Source organism: Protomyctophum bolini (assembly GCF_963924005.1).
Source record: "Protomyctophum bolini genome assembly, chromosome: 1".
Classification (NCBI taxonomy): domain Eukaryota; kingdom Metazoa; phylum Chordata; class Actinopteri; order Myctophiformes; family Myctophidae; genus Protomyctophum; species Protomyctophum bolini.
The window spans coordinates 49,930,682-49,951,360 of record NC_137862.1 but is presented as its reverse complement, the minus strand read 5'-3'; the positions used below and the strand labels follow the sequence as shown (position 1 = coordinate 49,951,360).

The 20,679-nt window shown below is 42.8% G+C and overlaps 1 protein-coding gene and 1 long non-coding RNA gene across 2 annotated transcripts in view; one reads left to right on the top strand and one right to left on the bottom strand.

Annotated features, from left to right (window-relative positions):
• The window catches only part of large2 (LARGE xylosyl- and glucuronyltransferase 2), a 70,940-nt gene extending 59,474 nt beyond the window's left edge, over nucleotides 1-11,466 (bottom strand). Inside the window, exon 1 of the mRNA XM_080792033.1 lies at nucleotides 10,768-11,466. The gene's annotated coding sequence lies outside the window, so the exon portion shown is untranslated. The remainder of the gene's footprint in view (nucleotides 1-10,767) is intronic.
• A 336-nt stretch (nucleotides 11,467-11,802) lies between these two features.
• On the top strand, nucleotides 11,803-14,415 carry LOC308321718. Its single transcript, XR_013964661.1, has 2 exons — nucleotides 11,803-12,041; nucleotides 13,400-14,415. It is a non-coding gene; the product is annotated as an uncharacterized lncRNA (long non-coding RNA).
• The last annotated feature ends 6,264 nt before the right edge of the window (nucleotides 14,416-20,679 follow it).

Here is a 20,679-nt window from a genome sequence, read left to right as displayed (position 1 = left end):
ACGTAACTATCAAAGAGAAACAGTGTTGTTAGCATTCAGGTGACTTACGCCTGGGTAAATGTTCTGTTTTTGTAGCGTTTGAATTTGAACATAAAGTGCTTGATGTGGCTCCTGACCACGTACAGTAGACATGCAAATATACAAAGCCTAATGAGGCACGTGTTGCGCTCTTAAGGGCAGTTGAACGTGACAGTGAGGCTGCATTGAGAAGAGCCAATTCACAGAGAATAACTAATTATTACACTACATTACACCCTGGCTACTGGAACTCTCCTGTTCACGCAATCCTGCCAGTGCCATGACTCCTGTCGTGATATATTACTCATACACATGGGTAGAGACTAGAGAGAAGAGCGTGGTGTGGACAGGTGCACTTATGCACGCACGCACGCACACACACACGCACGCACACGCACACAGAGAGTGAGGAACACTGGTGTATGACTTGCATCCCACACAACGGTACTAGAAAACATATAAATAGGAATGTGCTTGTACAGAAGGAAGAGCGAGGGGGAGAGAGAGAGAGAGAGAGAGAGAGAGAGACAACAACAGAGAGGGAGCAGTGAGGGGAGGGAGACATCCCAAAGTCATGTTGGCAGGTACAGAAGAAGCAGAGCTGTGTAAAAACTGCATTTTTTAAATCAACGCTCTTGACTTTTACTGTGTGTACACAGAGCTCAGCAGCATGACCATGAAGGAGCCACTCCTTCTATTGCACGCCTGACCTTCCTGAAGTATTCGGCAGCCTCTCTCGTTCGTCACACCCTCTCTCATCTCGTCTCAGGGCGTTTTGTGTTATCCTTTTAGCATTGCTTGCGTAGAATGTTGTACTTTCTTTTTTTGCAATATATGTATTCAATCAATCGCTCCGTCTGACAGTATTCCCATCCTTTCTTTCTCCCTCTCGGCCCAGCCTCAGCCCCAACCTCTTCCTCCGCATCTCCACCGTCTCTTCCTTTAGAGCCTAAAGGGCCGGGCAGATATATAGGACTCCAAATCAAGCTCAAGCAGGCGGGTTGTGAGCTTGTAGATCGGCTATTTTCACCACGTTTGTACACCAATCAATTTAATCCTATATACTTGATGTAAGAAAAACATTCATATAAAAAAGTATAAGTCAGTTGACAGTTATATAAGTCGGTTATTGGTTCTAAATATATTGATCTATTTTTGGCTAATTGCAGAGCCCTGATTTTAACTGTAGCCACGCTTCCTAGTTCCTATGTATAAGGAAAAGTACACCAGTTAATTGTCATCATTACTGTGTTGTGAAGCACTTCTATTCTGTGTAGCCTGTGTAGGGGCGGCAGTGGCTCAGGGGTAGAGTGGGCTGGATGGTAACCGCAAGGTTGCCAGTTCGAAGACCGACAAATGACACCCCACCTCATACCCTAACCTAACCATAACCGCAGGCACGGGAGCAGCGCATGTTCGACATGCGGATGAATGTCGGACTAATGCCCTGTCTGAAAAGCGTCCACCTCCCGTTTTGGGTATTGTGGAGCTTTACCTTTGAATTCCGCATTGAGATTTATGTGGTTGCATTCACAAAGTGCACACCCAGTAACTCATACTAAATATGTGGTCGGTTACATCTCTACATGGGGGCTCCGTCACACTAGACATGAAAAGCCTTTGGAATTAAGCAAAAAGCTGAAGTCGAGCCGGTTCTCACTACTTCATCTGACAGTCCAAATGCTGATAAGTCTTATCAGCATTTTGTCTTCGACTGTCAATCAAGGGGTAGATAAACATGCCAGAACAAACTCACACATCAATGCTCTCACTCCTGCAAACGAACACGCACACACACACACACACACACACACAGGGTGTCAGATATGTCACTTACTGTGATGCCGGACGCACCTGACCGTATAGGAAAAGATATGTCAATCAAAGTACAATAACAGCATACAGAGTGCAAACACTAACTGGCGTACAACAGACAAGCAGGAGGACACGGTGAACACAGATGAAGTCACACTCCACCAGAGTGGATCCCAACGCCTGCCTGTCACCACAGACAAACAGAACATTAGCCCCAGAGTGGATCCCAACGCCTGCCTGTCACCACAGACAAACACAACATTAGCCCCAGAGTGGATCCCAACGCCTGCCTGTCACCACAGACAAACACAACATTAGCCCCAGAGTGGATCCTAACGCCTGTCTGTCCCCACAGACAAACACAACATTTCTTTGAGCGACACTTGAGCCGCCCGCCACGAAGACCTATAATACATCTCCCCCAAAGCCGAGCCCATCTCAACACAATAACTCTCACAATAGTGGGTGCTCTGGATATGCAGTGGTGAGAAAGGAGGACAAAAGACCCTGGCGGGGGGTTGGGGGGGTGACACCTCTAGTAGGCCCCCCTCCCCCTGCCTCCTCCCATCCCCCTCCTAGAACAGATACACAGGACCCCCCCACCCTCCAACACTAGCCTCCCACCCACCTCCAACCACCCTTTACCAAATCTAAATATGAAAAGCAGGATGAGTGGACACGTTTTACCCCGACCATTTCAGACCCAAAACTGGCCCCCTGAATTGACTGTCCATTCTTCCTTTCCACTCGTCACGCTCATCGAGCCAATTGAGAAAAGGTTTGTTGTCACACTTTTGGTCTGTTCAGAGACCAACGGGGAACAAACACGGGTTACATAATTATCTGACCTACCTACACTCCAATTTCTATTCAGAATGTTCAGCCTATATGCTTTTACACAAAAGAAAAAGGCAGACATAGCTGACCATGCAACTGCTTTTTTAAGTCAACAACTGCACTTGGCTCTAAGGCACCACACACACTATAACACAGTATTATAATTTATAACACACAATCACTATGTAACTATAACACACAGTAATTATAAACAATAAAAGTACAGTCCCAGTTCCAGCGCTCAGTTCGCACAGGTGCATCTTTTACTTCCGAGTTCACCAAAGGCTCCAGGATGGGCCTGGGAAGTTGCTAAACAGGCTAGGTAGTTCAGGGACACCTTCTACATAATACAACATCGTGTTGTGTTAGCGTGCAGCTAATGCTTCACACATTAGCGAAGGACACCGTGTGCAGAGTGCAGACGCAGCCAACACACCGTATGCTGCTCCTCTCTGCCTAAACACCGGGGCTCCACCAGGCGCGTCAGCGTCGCGTCTCCGTCACCGTCAGGGAATGTTCCCTTTTTAACCAATGGAGGGTTGCTCCACTGCCCGCGTTGCGTGACTGCATTCAAATTACCCCGGTTCGTTTTTTTGACGAACGCGACGGAGACGCAACGCGCCCGGTGGAGCCCCGCCGTAAGCAAGGAGCAGGACCAAAGAAGCATTTCAATAATGTCAGATATGGAAATACGGCCATTGACTGCCAAAAGCCCCAACATTCCTTATAATGTACACTGGTGTTCAAATCAGGGCTCAACAGAGCATAAAACGACTGAGTGACTGATTAAATAATTGACAGTATAACTCTTGCCCGCACAGACATTTTCACTATGAGGTGTAAATCAAAGCGGTGTGTGTGTGTGTGTGTGTGTGTGTGTGTGTGTGTGCGTGTGCGTGTGCGTGTGTGTGTGTGTGTGTGTGAAAGCTTGTTGTAAAATGGGCTGATAGATTGACTTACACTTGTTAAATGCTTATGCTCAACAATGCAAGGGAGGTAAATCTGGCAAACTCCTCTCAGCTTGGGTAAACAGCAAACATAATCAACATCTAATAAGGTGTAAATCAATGAATCAGGTCTCAAGGAGGATTTATACAGTACTCAAGCCTCCAAATTGCAGCTCTACAAACACAGAATTGAATTATCTATCAATCCAAATCCAATCTATATAGTAGGCCTGCCCTATATCTTAGTATGTGAACATTCACCAGCTACTGTTGGACTAAATCACTAAACATCGGCAAATAGAATATCACAAATATTATATATATTGTGTCAATATCATTATTTTCTAGCCCCTCCTATATCCAGCTTTTGGTGTTTGTCCACAAACTCTGTCCTACACAAATTCCCATTGACAATGAATGGAATTTTACGTCCTAGTGTCTGAGAAAATAGCTTCCACTATGCTTAAACGTTATCTTGCGGCCACACAACCCACTATTAATTTTGCCGACTCCTATATTTGCGGGTGTTGGTGTGTCTGTAGGCGTGTCGATGCGCTTCCCCTACATTTGCCATCTTATGTACACAGGTTTAGGACAACGGGAAGCGCCTCTTCAAACCACCCGCAATGCGAATCCGTTGGATAAAAGAATAATGCACTCTGCCTCGACAGAGAACATTCACAGCTCAGAGGTCTCGTTCTCTGTCTTAATTCTCCACTAATCTCTGTGATTGTAATTTCCCTCTAATCAGCAGAGTGTCAATTCCTTGTGCTTATTGTGTTTAATTGTCTATTCTACCACAGGTCGTTTCGAGGAAGCAATCTGATTGGTTGAAACAGCCTTCTAGCCGTGGGTTAAACCAGCACTGTTCACCACCTAATCAAAACAAAGAATTCAGCTGCTCTGTTCTCCCAGAGCGCTAGCAAACTCGGTGGCTAGGCTAGCTAGTTTCTTGGGAAGGTTGTGGTCGTAGTGACTACATCTGTCATTAAAAATATATATTCTTTCAGCGATTTTAATAGTTTTAAGGGTAACTGTGGTAGAATTGCAATATTACACTCGAGGGTGTGGGTTAACGTGATTATTGCCACTTCAGTGATGCTTTCGGAACTCGACTCCGTCTCGTTCCTGACCGCATCCCTGTCGTGGCAATAATCACGTTAACCCACACCCTCTCGTGTAATATTGCTTAAGTCTAGATTTGTGCCGAAGCGCACTGCCCTTTGAGCTAAAAAACGCAGAGTCTGTCGACGGGTTTTAGGAACTCGTTAACTTATTTATTTCGTAAGCACTTGTGATGTATTTTTACTTGACATATTTGCATTTTAATGTTTTGCCTTCTATTGTGTGTTTGTTTGTTTCCTGCCCTTGTTTTAACATGCTTGTCTTACCTCGTTGACCACTGTACAGCACTTTGTAACATACTTGTGCGCTATTCCCTTGTTCAGTTTCATCACCTCATCACCCCGTTACGCAGCAAATATGTAATGGATTAAAATAATGTAACACTTATTTTTTGGCTTCCTTCAGACAATGCAGCAGCATAGACATAAAACATAAAAGGTCAGGTATTTTTTTGATGAATCTATCATGGTTAAAATAGAGTTTGACGTCACTATGGGTTTGTATAGGAAGTGGGCAGGGCAGATACAATGAATATCAAATAACTCAATCAAGTAACTTGAAAACCGTCTGGGGTGTTCACATACAGTATGCCCGAGTAGACAATAAAATGACCAAAAGTTTTTTTGAAAGTGAAATATCCCTTTAGTCACTAAAGGGATATTTCACTTTCAAAAAAACTAAAGTTTAGTGGGTCAAGTGTCTTTCAAACCTGGAACTTTCCGTTTCCCAGGTGGCCTCTCTCTCTACCCATTCAGCTATGGCCGGCCCAAATTCTTACTCCCAAGCTATATCAGGGGATCTTATCCCTGCCCTGACCCAGATGGAAAATATGAAACACATGTGACCCGCATGGTATTCATTGCGTAATGGTCGAGTGCCCCCCATTCACCACCGCTTATAGTTCTCCAAAACAAAGTCATGGCCAGGTGTATTATACCATGTTCATCATCACATGTGGCCTTAAAATAGCAGGCTCATCCATCTACACCTTGTGCTTCTGTCTTCTGGGGGTGTCAAGTAGCACCGTGGAGTTGTTAAGGGGCATCATGGGCGACCAGGAAGTTGAGAAGGAGAGAGTGTGTGCGGTCCACTCCATTCACCTACCGAGTGCATATTGATTTATTCCTGTAAACTAAAGCATCTTGTTGCACAACACAACAGAGGGAGAGAGAGAGAGAATTCTCTACTGATCAGAAGAAAACACTCTCTCTCACGCACAACGTATAACAAATATGTTGTTAACGGTTTGACAAAATTGGCCCTCCGCTGCGAACTGAAGTTAAGGAAAAGGGCAAGAGAAAAGGGAAGAGAGGGAGAGAGACAGAAAGAGCATCCGAGGATAGCAATTAGCATGTGAAGTTAATCTTAATCAGTATGGAAACATGTAGGACAACAGCCTCATGTAGTTCATTAAGTTCACTATATCAATGCAGTTACATAAGACTGACTCCTCACACGAAGCGCTTCTGACCATTTCCCATTAGAGCGAGTCAGAGCCAAGACGGTGTGTTCGATAGTGTGTGTGTGTTGGTGCGGGTGGGAGTGGAATTAAGGCTCACTGATGTCTTTCTGCATGGCCAAACGCGTTCTTTATTAGTCATTGTGTCTTTGTGTGTGACCATTGAGCGTAAATACATTCGTAATCACCCACGCAGTCATCACTCACGTGGGGTTTTAGAGGAGAAAGCATTAGCTAAAATGTTTTTTTGGTGTGTGTGTGTGTGTGTGTGTGTGTGTGGGGGGGGGGGGGGGATTAAAATACTTGGGGTCCTGTGTAATTTGTGTCTGCTGCGCTTTCTTCATAGTGTCCAAGGGAAAAACAAACCTAGGGCTCCATCTTGCACCACCCTTATTATCCCTAAACTTATTTAGCAATTTTTTACTATTTTGAAAATCATTTTAAAATAGTTCAACTAGCCGATCTACATCTAGCCGATCTACATCTACATGTTGTGAGCTTGTAGATCAGCTATTTGAACTATTTTAAATACCGGTAGTAAAAGAAAAAGGCAAATAAGTTTAGGGATAAGGGTTAAGGTCTGGAGAAAGGGATGGGTGGATGCAGAGTAGTCTAGTAGGAGAGTAGCGACACGCTTTGATCTCGCCGCAAAGCGGGTGCCTATGGGCTATAGTTCCAAACATTGCTCCTCCTATGGCTGGAACTATCCCATTGAGATAGAATGAGCACTTCATCGCATTCCATTGTTACTATGGGAGCCAGTCAACGTTATAGTGTCGCCACTAGTCTCTTACTGTATTACTCTGGGTGGATGATGGCCACGGTAGAGAAGGGTTCGGAGCAGTGTTGTTTTTGGCAGACATTTTTTATTTTAGTTTTAGTCATAGTCTCTTGAATAGTTTATTTATTTTAGTCACCTGAAATGTTTTAGTGCTGTGAGCTTGTAGCTCTGCTATTTTCAGCATGCAACCAAGTGTAAAATGACTCATACTGGATGTCTTGTCCACTAGTCCCTTCCTAAAATTCTCCTAAAAAGTCTAGTTTTTATTTGTTTGACGAAATTGTCAGTATATTTATTTAGTCATAGTTTTAGTCATCATGGCTTAGTGTTTATTTAGTTTTTGTCAGTAAAAAAGGTAGTTGACGAACATTTTTCATCATAGCATTAGTCGACGAAAACAACACTGGTTTGGAGAGGGTGGCGGGAAAGAACGATGGCAGAGGGATAGCAAAGTCAGTAAACTAGGGAATAATGGATGGTTGATAGACGGAGGGTGGAGGAAAGACAAAGATCACACATGGAGTGAAACTTAAGTGTTTTTACGTCACTAATTTGGTTTACAATGAAGAGAGCAATTATCGACCAGGAAGAAGCCAACCAATTAGACGGGGCCAAATGAAAGGAAAGAATGTGATATAAAGAAAAGGCAAAGAGATTACACTGGAATTGGATGGAGTGTTCAATTATCTCTGAGAGCATACTAATGTCCCCCTTGCTCCTAACATCTATTCTGTACACTTCTGGAGTTGCAAATATAAATGAAACACTGAGGATTGAACAGTACTATGCTGACACAGCCATCTTTCTACCAATAGTTAGTGAAGAAGGCCTTCATTTTCTGAGGCCGATTAGTAAATATAGTATAATAAAGCTAATTATGTTAACGATAATCTATGTCATATTACAACTACTATCAACAATAGGGTTACAAAACATTGAATGACTGTAACCTTACAGTACTAACATCACTGTCTGCTACTCATCTTCCTACAACCACCACCACCACCACAACCCACATACTTAAGGAATGCATTAACTGATTTGTTTGTTTACCATCATAGCATGGCCACTGTCTTCCGCAGCGTGCCCCCCCCCCCCCCCCCCCCCAACCACACACAGTCTCTCACACACACCTGTAATGTGGCACAATTAAAAACACACCATTATAGAGGTGACTGTCATCTCTATTGACATACAGTACATGGTAACTGAGAGGTTACATTCATTTATACAATGAAAATCACCCTCACTTTGCATTATTCACGCTTAAATGCAGCTTTTGCTTGACAACATTTAATTACTATTTTGGTGTGTGCAATGTGACCTCATGCTGCTGCGGCTATTAAAATGTTCACTTCACCGGTACCATCATCATGACAGGGCTTGTATGTGAGTTCTATGAAGTTGAACACAGTTCTATCAACAAAATGTTGAGTGAACCGTTTACTATGGGGTGACTGTGAACAACTCTTCCCAGGCTGCTCTTCCCTGCATACGCTGCCAATTTATGTAAATTCTTTGCCTGCAATATACTGATATTGTAGTGTACACAAAGCTTACATTTCCACCCCTCGAGGTGTATACTGTATCATTGTACACTGTATCATTGACATTGTCAATTCAAATGAGCTTTATTGGCATGAGAAAACACACGTTTGAATTGCCAAAGCAAGTGTGTCAAAATAGAATAAGAAACAATCATTGTCATCACTGTATCATTGTCTCTTTATAGTGTTTATGCATCTGTGTTTTAACCACTTAGTTGAATGGAGTTCCCGGGGGCTCTAGTCTGTACTGTTTTTCCCCTCTACATGCAAAATAGCCGATCTACAAGCTGTCGAGCTCCAAACATGGCTAGGATTCATGTGGTTAAGATGTTTGGGGAAGCCCTCTCTCAACTCTTATACATACATCACAGTCACACACACACACACACACACACAGTGACACACCTCATTGCACAAACACATTAAACATGCACTGATAGCGGAAGGAAGCCATGCTTCAAAGGTTCCCTGGCGCTTACTCCACCAAAACCCTGTGTAACAACAAGATGTGGCGAGGTGTTGCCAGAAGTCAGCTGTGAAATAGACAAATCACTCACTCTTCACAAACCACTGGACTTAAGACAAGCAACTACCGTACACACCAGGAAAAGTCATACAAAATTCTAATCATACACTCTTCTGCACCTTGAATTAAAAGCACACCTCAGTTACTAATATTTGAATCTTATAAAGCCTGGCTGATTTCATGAAGCCTGTTTTGTGTGAATAGGGGTACAATTACACAGTAACATCTCGATTTAAACTTAAATCCCATTGTTTTGATGTGAGGAGATCACAAAATATGGTCTCTGACTTCTGTGTAATTCTCCCACAAAATGTGGAAGGCTAAACACATGACATTTTAAAAAAATCATTTCGCCTCATCAAGCTTTGTCATCAGGCAGTATTTCTTTATCTTTACCACGTGAATGGGGTCATTTTCCCACACTATATTATATATGAATCTCCTCACACTACAACACAGGGATTTGTGTTCAAAAGTCTGTGGTTTTCTTTTAACTCGTGAGTGTACAAATGGACCCATAGTTATATGAATGAATAATTAACACTGAGGAGTCAGGGAAAGGGCATTCTCTCATATAAAAGGGGACAAATGCTGGGCGGTTGATACAATATGACAATCTAAATAAAGGATAAGTACTGTATAATTATTGTTGGAGCTCCTTCTCGTATAGGACGATCAAGAAGTAGCTCCAGCAACAAGAGCTGGGGGACCATAGAGAAGATGGCCTGGCAAAGACAGATGCAAGTGGAGGAACTTTGTTGCTGCCCTAGCCTAAGATTTAGACTCTCGTAGATGTATTTATCGATTCTGAGAATCAGAATCGATAAATAGTTACATCTACGACTACGAGAGTCTAAATCTTACGCTATTGCTGCTCTATGCGCCAGCCGGCATAATGAGGATAAGTAAGTAAGTAACTGTATAATAAATGGGAACGTTTTGGCTCCATTGCTCAATTCTCTCCATTTCGTTTTTCCCCCCACATACTAAACAGACAGATTACTAATCTATCTGCCTGTTCCGTTTACATATTACAGAAACAGGAGGCCCAGGGAAGCAGCTTGAGTGCATGTCCAAAGTGTTCAATAACTAACTAACAGAAAACTGCCACTATGGACACACCAAAGACTGACAATTAACATGCGTGTTGACTTGAGTAGGCTATACTCTGCATTCAGTACAGACTGCCATTATGCCATAGTTATGAAGTTGTAGTAGACTCTAGACTAGAGACTCAGAGAGAGAGTGTGTGTGTGTGTGTGTGTGTGTGTGTGTGTGTGTGTGTGTGTGTGTGTGTGTGTCAGGTTGATTGGGAGATTTTGTGTGACTGCATCATTTAAAGATGAAATAATGCATAAATCAGTTCACTTTAGAGCAGACTAATCACAGTCACACGCACCTATAGATCTACTGCACACACCCACACACGCGCACAACACACAGCAAACATAGCATAACATACTCACTGCCTTTGAGCCAACCGAACCGTCCATCACTCAAACACAGACTCTTTGTTACCAGAGAGAGACAGTCAGGTAAGTAGGCTAAAGCCTGGGGTGATTACGGGTTTAACAACAGTGTTAACCTATGAACCATGAAGGCTTTATCCATCCTAAAACAGACTCGGAGGAGTCAGAGCATTAATATAAAAGTAATAAAGTATAGTCCAGCTTACAACTTATCATTCACGGGCCAGAGAAAAGGATTCTCACCTGCTTTAGAAGTCGTCAGTCGGTCCCCGCGGAGCCCCTGAGCCGTGAAGTGAATCTGTCGATATCCCAAATCCCAGGGATTCTGAAAAGCCGAGTCAAAAATCCACTCCGATAGTAATAAATAGGCAGAACGCGTCTTTCTTTCTTCCCCTAAATAAAGTGCGACTGTCTCGTCAGGTGCCGAAGCTCCAAGGAAGTGGAACGACTCACTATACACACCTCCTCCTGTGTTGTAACAGGCTGCAAAACTATGTCATGTTCACAAAAAGGTTATTTTGCACACGTTCATAAAGAAAAGACCCACCACTTGCGCATGATAAAAGGTAAAACAAACAACTATCCAGACATAAAAGTGGGAGACATTAATAAGCACGGCGATAAGATAGCTCCAGGGGGAAAGGGGGGGGGGACGGATTCAATCGCTGCCCGAGATCAAGTCCCTTGAACGGGCTGGAAAGAGTCCCAGGCAGGCCAGCCTTCCTTCCTTTCCTGCGTGTCCACTGAAAGTAGGAGGAGAAAGAAAGTCCGTTTCAACCAACTTGTGTTGTCCTCCCCTCTCCGTGGGTCTCTTATGCGTTTCGCTCTATGTTTTAATGTTTAAACATATGACTGAAGTGACCACCAGTGAGTAGTGACCACCCTCTTCATGCATGGTAGGTACCGGTAGATTATGATAGGTAGCGGTGGCTGCGTGCATGTTCCCAGCCGCTATCCTGCAGGGAAATGATTATCAGACCAGCTACACCCCTCCCCCACAGATACAAGCCCAACCCCTCCCTCCCTCCACACACGCTCCTCTCAGCCAATAGCAGAGCCTTCTCGTTCTCCGCTGTGGCCTCCCCCCACCTAAGCCCCCCACCCACTACACACGTACAACACACGCAAACGTTACTTTATTTGTTTATTTAGACGGGAGGGAGTCAATTCAATTTTCAATTCAAAGGAGGAGCTTTATTGGCATGAGAAACGTTAGGTGAATCTCAAACCGGAGCGTGGACACTGGACAGGGTGTATTTTGGCGTGTGTGACGTCACAACGGTGCGCGACAGTACTTCCCAATCCACAGACCACAAAAAGACAGGCGCTGACACTACACAGGGCACCGCACTATTCTCCCCCGTGCGAGCCTGCTTTCAAAGTCCAGCTCGGATGTACCCTGAGCCATGCAGGGTATATCGCCACGGCGCAGCCGTACTGCGCAACCCCATGGATCTTTCCCTTTTCTTCCAGCAGCCAGCAGACAGCCCTCGCAGGGAAAAAAATGTCCGAAACTAGTAAGTTTTATACTCTTTTAAAAGTGTTGTTGTGTCACGGAAGGTAATTGTAATATGTTTTGGGATAGTATTTAGTTGTTTAAGCTATAAAATGTATCATGACAGAGCCAAATAAAGAAAATAAGAAATGTTGTCGTCGGAGATTTTGAAGTAATGCTATCGCGTTAGTCCCTCGGTGCATTTCCCCAACAGGCAGCAAAACTAAACATGCGTTGTTGTCACGACGAATTTTAATATTTTAATATCTTTGGGATAGTATTTAGTTAGTTGTTTATGCTATCAAATGTATTCATGACAGACTGAGCCAAATAAAAAAGATCCACTGGCAGCCATTACTGTTGTGGTTTTTAAGCCCTCTTAAAACTTGTCACACACAGGCCACGGAATTTACTTTCAAGTTATTTTCGCGGAGTATTTAGTTGTTTAAACTTCATATATGTGGTCAATTAATCATTATATTAGATTATAATCAATCATGTCGGAGAATTCGAGGACCGTGTCGTGACTGTCGTCTCGCATTGGGGCGGCCACAGACGAGATGTACCCGTGTGAGAACTACCCTTTTTCGGCGTAGCCCGAAGCAATTCACCGCTGTATGATATGAATGATCCGTTGTAGATATGTACAGCCTACTAGCCTAGGCTACATGCAATTCGTTTCTAATTGTTTTATTTCCCCAAATGTCAAGTGCATTATAAATAACCGCTATTATATTGTTATTATTACTCAGAGATAGATTGTATAAATGGTACAATCTCTTAGTTGAACCCCGTTCCATTTGTACACTCTGATTTTACAATATACATTGGGGTCCCAGAGATAGAAATGCCATTATGGGGGTTCATAGCCTAATTCAGGTCAAACTGGGGGTCCCTTGAAATGAAACTGTTTGAAAATCACTGCTAGATCTGTAAAAACATTTTTATGGGGGGGTCTGTCCCTGGCATATCTTTTCTAATGGGGGTACGCAGGATAATTAGTATCATTTTGGGGGTCCTTGACATGAAAAAGTTTGGGAAGCACTGCTATAGAGGACTAGAAAAGTCCACACCAAAAATAGAAGATATACAAGCTCCCAACACGTTGCAGTGCGACATGTTGTGACTTCTGAGCTTGTAGATTGGCTATTTTCAGTCATTTATTAATTCATGTTATTTTAAGGTGAAAGTGATCAAACTAGCAATAGAATACAACCTGGCAACCTGTTGTAAAGTCATCATTGGACCACAACAGAACATATTACCCAAGCACAAAAGCCTTTTTTTTAACAATAAGGGAATTCTGAGTTGTAGCACTACTGCCATACAAATAACCTGTTAAGCCAGTGGTTCTGAAACCTTCATTTTCCACTGCCTTAGGATCCAAAGACGGGTGAGGAGGTGGCCTGCAGCGGCGGGCCTACAGCAGCACCACCACGTGAGACTGCCATGTCTGGAAGTCTCTGGAGCGGAGCCGGACTGCTGGCCTACAGCACCACCAGGCCTAGCCGAGGCCATACCAGACCATAGTGGTACAGCTGCACTGGGGTCTGGAGCAGGGTCAGGAACACCAGGGCCCAATGTGCAGGCTGGCCCGAAGAAGAGGGGGAGAGTAGTAGTAGTAGTAGTAGTAGTAGTAGTAGTAGTTACATTTAAATGTAGTAGAGACTCTAGAGAACAGCCAGTTCATCCTCTCTCTGCAATGTGTAATGTTCATGTTCAGTGCAATCTATTTTCAGTTCAGTGCAATCTATTTGTTTGTGTTTAATGTTCAATGAATGTACTTTTTATTTATGTATTTGTGTTAATTTTCTACTGGAATGACTTGATTTTGACGTTATTTTTTACATGATTGAGTCTGAGATACGGTATCCTTGTTCAATGTTCATTCATTTTTATACTGAAGACAAAATAACAATAAATACATTTTGTATTTACAAAGTTGAATTGAACTATTTACATACCGGTACTCATACAATATGCACCGAAAGGGAAATTCTTGGCCGAAACTGCAGTGAATACCGAATATAGGAAACAGTTGGCCCCCCGAAAACCGAATATCCGAATATGATTAATATTATATATATTTTTTCCTACCATTGCTGTCATGGCCGTACCTTAAAGCTATCTGATTTATGGCAAAATAAATGGGTATGGCGAAACAACTTAAACACACAAACACATTAATCATGTTACCCAGATTGCCTTTTTTCACCTTAGAAATATTGCACGAATCAGAGCCTATTTGTCTTTGGACGATGCGAAAACGCTAATCCACGCCTTTGTTTTTTCTCTGCTTGATTTATACTGCAATGCACTTCTTTCAGGACTGCCTAAGAAAACAACTGACAGATTACAACTTGTCCAAAATGCAGCAGCCAGAGTTTTAACTAGAACTAAGATGAGAGAACATTTTACTCCAGTTTTGGCTTCACATGCACTGGCTTCCACTGGTTGTTTTTAGGATTGATTTTAAAATTATTTTACTTGTGTATAAAGCTCTCAATGGTCTCGCACCTTCCTACCTACATGACTGCCTTCCTAAATATGTCCCAAACCGCCCCCCTAAGGTCTTCCACTGCTGGCCTGCTCGCTTTGCCTAAAAAAAATGGCAACTAAAAAATACGGGGAAGCAGCTTTTTGCTTCTACGGGCCGTCGGCATGGAACTGTACTGTACCTTCGACAGGCAGCCTCTGTAGACATTTTTAAAGCACAGCTCAAGACCCACTTCTACAACATTGCTTTTAATTGATCTTTTATTTTTTGTTATTCATGTCCTCACTGTATTGCATTGCATTACTACTTGTTTTTTAATGTCGTTGCCTTGCTTTTCTTCTTTTTTTCTCCATTGCTCTGTAAAGCACTTTGAGCTGCATTTCATGTCATGAAAGGTGCTATACAAATACAGTTTTATTATTATTAAATAATCACTAGGGTCCATAAAACATTTCAGCTCTTTTGAATGCATTAATTGCATACACTATTCAGTGATATATTTTCTGCCTAAATTAAATAACTGAGTGACAGCATTTGTAAGATTTGTGTTAGATTACACAGTAAAATAATATTGTGATAAATGTAGCCTATCCATTTGGAGCTGAGAGTTGGCCTGGTTTAACCTTTTCATTCATGTAAATGCAAATGTGATTAACTGATTAAGAGTAGCATTCTGATTAATGAATTTCTCTCAGTTGAATTAACAGTTTATACTCACTTTACAGTAGGCTATATAGGCCTATATGTGGTTGTTTTAAATGTAAAAGTAGACCTATATTGTCAAAGTTAAATGTCATTATAGCAATAAACTTAGCCTATATGAAAACGCACTAGCTGTTAGCTGGCTGTAAAGGTATAGGCATACACAAATTAACCATGAACTTACTTAGAAGATCTACAAGCTCATAGCGTAGATCAGTGATTGATCGGTGCCTGCTAATACAAATCAAACAGCAGATGCGACAATAGTCTGTATTCTATCCAAATGTAAAAACATTTATCATTAAGTGAATAGGCTATATATATATATATATATATATATATATGCAGGTTACAGGTAGCCTATATCCTTCCTTTCAGCAACTCTTTGCACGGAATCAGGACTCAGGTTAAATCAGATTCGACCATAGACTAGACGTAATAATAATAACAATAATATAATAGCTGTTATTTATAATGCACTTGACATTTGGGGAAATAAAACAATTGGAAACGAATTGCATGTAGGCTGTAAATATCCACAATAGACGGGCATGGGTCATAATTTCGTTCCGTAGGAGAAACAGGGGAAATTGCTTCGGCCTATGCCGACAAAGGAGAGGTAAACACGGGTACATCTCTCTGCTGGCAGCCCCCAAGGCGAGACAACACGGTTCTCGGATTCTCCGACATCGTTGTTTGATATTTTTAAATAGGATCTTTTATGATTAATTGACCACACATATGAAGTTTAAACAACTAAATACTACCCAAAAATAACTTGAAAGTAAATTCCGTGGGCTAAAAAAGTAGTTTCTAGACCTTTTAAAAACATTGCAGTCAGTGCGGACAAAACAGTAATGGCTGCCAGTCGAGAAATCTGAGCTCCGCTTGGCTCCGCCCAGCTCCACTCGGCTCCGCCCAGCTCAGTGTCCCAAACGACAGTGTACACTATAACGTGTACCAGTGTGCCACCTACGCAGTGTAGAACCCCGTTAGTGCCAGTGCAGTCACCACCCTATTCTACCTAGTATCTACCTAGTAAGTGTGTGCACCGGCAATTGAGATCCACCTACAGTCTACGTTTACATTGCCAAAGCAAGTGTCAAAATGTAAAAAGAAATGTTGAAAATGGTAATACGTGGAGGGGCTAGAGCATTTTGTAAACAGAGCTATGTCACATTGCATCATTATATACATGTTATAGCCTACAGGGTAGCCTATAGATTTTTTTGAAACAAGTAGCTGCATTTTTTTCCAGTCACTTTGGGGCAAAGTATTTCTCAAGACTATTTAGTACCCTCAGATTTAATGTGTTTAAAGGAGCATTCAGTGATTTGGGTGATTTGGAAAACCCCCCCGGTCTGCCCCGTAACAAGGTGTACATACACGCACTACAGTGGGGGGACACGCAACAGGCCAACAGCACACAAAAACCTGCCCCCGCTCGATCATGATTGGCGGAAGGCCCCTCTCTATCCTGATTGAATGAAGGCTGGGCCACCTAGCCAAAAACCAAACCTTTTTTTGACCCTACCAGGGAGGAACTCCTTATATGGTCAGCACACTCTATACTATAGTAAGGAGGATTAACACAACAAAACAAAAAAAGTGATATTTGAATTAAGTGAAATCACTGAATATACCTTTAATAAGGTAGCACTCTGTTTACATGTGCAGAGCCAGTAGGTCTAGCGACTAGTGCATGTTCTATACAGATAGTTGTCACGGGACACTGCATATTAATGGACATTTGCATACATTGCATATATGCAACGTAAATATACCAGCTAGATTGAGCAAATGTGCTAATTTACATCTGCTGTCCCGACACAAAACATAAAAACAAAACAGACAGACAGTGAAAGATGCACGCACGCACGCACGCACACACACACACACACACACTCTCTCTCTCTCTCTCTCTCTCTCTCTCTCTCTCTCTCTCTCTCTCTCTCTCTCTCTCTCTCTGTCCTCTGACCCTATCCCTCTACCAGAGACAGTTTGGCGACAGGGACAAAGCACAGGTTCATACGAGGGGTAATGACCACACACACTCGCACTAATGCAAACAGACAGATAAAGTCATACGTTCTGGAAAAGCTGACTAAAGCCAGTGGAACACTTTCTTCTCTATAGCCCTGCATGGACACGACAAATCTGCCACAGAAAAGAAAAACAAATCCCTGGAGGAGATTAATATGGTCTTCTGGCACTCCTCCTCAGCTTGAATTACATTTCGCTCACCCAAGAGTTGTGGCTGACCAATCAGAGAGCTCTATACTAAAGTGAGACTGATATTAGTCTGGCCACGCCAGGCTACACTTTCTCATTGCCCTTGGCTTTGACCTGAGGCAGCGGTGGCCGAACGGTTTGCGGAGCGGTCTTGATATCGGAAGGTCGCTAGTTCGTATCCCCAGACAGGCACGTTAAAATTACCACCGCTGAAGTGCCCTTGGACAAGGCATTGAACATCTACCATGAAATGTTCTATGAGCAGGGCTGGCTGTAAACAAGTTATTGAGCTTAGTCCAGTTACCCTGGGTAAACATAGTACCTTTCCTTTCCTTACCAAACCCCATACATCACTATGTAGGCCAGGGGTTCCCCACATCTTTTGGCCCGCAGGTACCCCTTGGGGGGAAGAATTATTTCCAGGTGCCCCCTCATCCTCGCATGCGCCGATAACTGATAAGCATATTTGCAAACTTACATAGATGCCATTGGAACTATTTGTATTCAAACTTTTCAATCAAAGTCACAACAGATTTTCACAACATTTAGCTATCTTAGAATAGATGTAGGCCTAGCTAGACCTATTTGACAGTGCAGAAACATAATTGCCTTCCTTGATGCATCAATTACGCGTCAACGTCGACCATCAGCTGGTCACAGTCACAGACACTCTACAGCACTCTACCTGAAAGTGACTGCATGTAGTCTGTTTCATTTCTATCCAAAGGCCCTTGAATGATGATTACTGTGATTATGGTAAGCTCACATATCAGTATCACACATACCATAATTCACTGGCAAAAAAAAACAACATTTTTGAAAAGAAAAAACATCTGACACCTGGATATCCGCGGACCCCACTTTGGGAACCACTGATGTATAGGCCTATATGCCACTTGGAAACCTTGCATTTGTAAGACAATTTGGCGACCATGCTAAGTGGGTAGAGAGGCCGCCTGGTAATCATAAATTCATATCCGGGCGTGCCCATCATGCAACCGTGTCTGCCTCATGCAACCGTGTCTGCCTCTGAGTGTCCCTGCGCATGAGACATCCATGGGCTTCAAAAACAAGCAATACCATCTTTAAAATCAATTCTAAAACAGACAGGAAGCCAGGAGTGAGGCAAGGAGCGGGTGATGCCCTTATTTTGCACAAGCTGCGTAGGTGCAGTAGAGAAAGAGAGAGAGATTCCCCCTCAGCCAGCTGGTTCTGAGACTGCTCATGAAACTGAGAATACACAGTGGCAGAATACATTGATTGATTGATTGAAATGTCTCTATTAACAGTTTGCAGAATTACAGTACATTTCAAGCACAAACTCAATACAAAGACTGTTAACTGTGAGTGGACGACCCAATACATCTTACTCTAAATGTGCAAAATCTGTCCTTCACGTCACGTATCTCGAGAACAGCCAGACCTATCAACTTCAAACGGCACATGTATCGCTGTGGACCCGAGGGAGCGCGGTGCCTAGTTGGTTGGATGAGCAGTTGGTTCAACTTGGTTCGATGGGGGGGGGGGGGGGGGGGCTGTGGAAGTTGTTTAATTTGAGTTATGTTTCAGTCTCCATACTAGATTCACTGAGGAAAAGAGAGGTAAGATGTCTCGGAAAGCGCAAGCAGGATCATAAATAATTCACACATAAGTTGTTCTTATAAGAGCAGAGAGGAGAAACACGCGCGCACGCACACACACACACACACACACACACACACACACACACACACACACACACACACACACGCACACACACACACACACACACACACACACACACACACACACACACACACACACACACACACACACACACACACACACACACACACACACACACACACACACACTGCTGTTCCTCCAGCATCAACTTGGGAGAAAAATAAGTACCCTCCACCTTACACATGCATTCACATTCAAGGTGACGTTTCAGTGAAGAGGCAGCATTATGTAAATAGCCCATATGGACCTCTAACCTACAGTCTCACTGGCAGCCTGGACAGAGACAGGTGCAGGGGCGGACTGTGTGTGTGTGTGTGTGTGTGTGTGTGTGTGTGTGTGTGTGTGTGTGTGTGTGTGTGTGTGTGTGTGTGTGTGTGTGTGTGTGTGCGTGCGTGCGTGAGTGCGTGCTTGTGTGTGTGCTGTGTAACTGTGCACAATTTAACCAGCTGTAGTACAGTCAATCTGCAATTCAATAGTTCCCAGTCACGTCAAAACTGGATAAACTTGAGCAGTGTTGGTGACAGGTTTAAATTGAATGCTCAATAAGCTGTAAAAAATTGTTCTAAAACAACTCATGCATAATTTTGCAATTTGCATTCTTCTATAGCTATAGTAAAACGAGGTAAATGCATTAACAAGCCTCCTACCTCTGTTCCAAAGACTTATTTTAATGAATAAAACATTATCTTAAGCCATCTGTATTGTGCTGGGTATGCTAATAAGTAGCTGTTGAGTAGAGGTGGTCTCCCTACTCTTCTATTGAGAAACACTGGCCCTTATTAGGACACCCTGTGGTTGATCGGCTGCCATCTGTATTGTAGACAGTTCAGAGATCGTAGGCAATTACTGTACTTCCATCGTTGGGAAAGGAACACAATGGACATGAAACCTACGGTCCCGGAATGTATCTTCAACAAACTAGCTCTTGTGGAACATAATCCTGTGTTTATTTGTCTTGTCGTTGTTCACTTTGTATTTCGACTGCTGCCATTCAAAACAATAAAGTTAGCTTTCAAACAGCTTCTTGCCACAACTCAGAGAAAGGCCATTTCACGAGCATCCAGCCAAGTTCAGTGCATGGTCCCGTGTCACACTAATCTGTGTAAAGACGATATACTCTGATTTCATAAGGCTCAAGGTTCCTCAGGCCCAGACAGAGTTGGGCAAGACAGCTTGTTCTGTCAATGGCCCATGGAATTAACTCCAAAACTCCTTAAAACTGAGCTCCCTGCCAGCCATGCTCCAGAATATGTTTCACCATGATTGCTCCTGCTCCAATTGATTTATTTTACTGATGGTTGTTCTGTATAAAGTTCCTTTGTAATTTACCCTGATTTATAATGTTGTTTGATGTATTGTCTTGTGACTGTATTTTATGTGTTGTAACCTCGGCTACGTTGAAAATGAGGGCTTGCCCTCAACTGTATTCCGAGTATAAATAATGGTGAGAAAAAAAGAAATATATATATATATATATATATATATATATATATAATTCATCCAC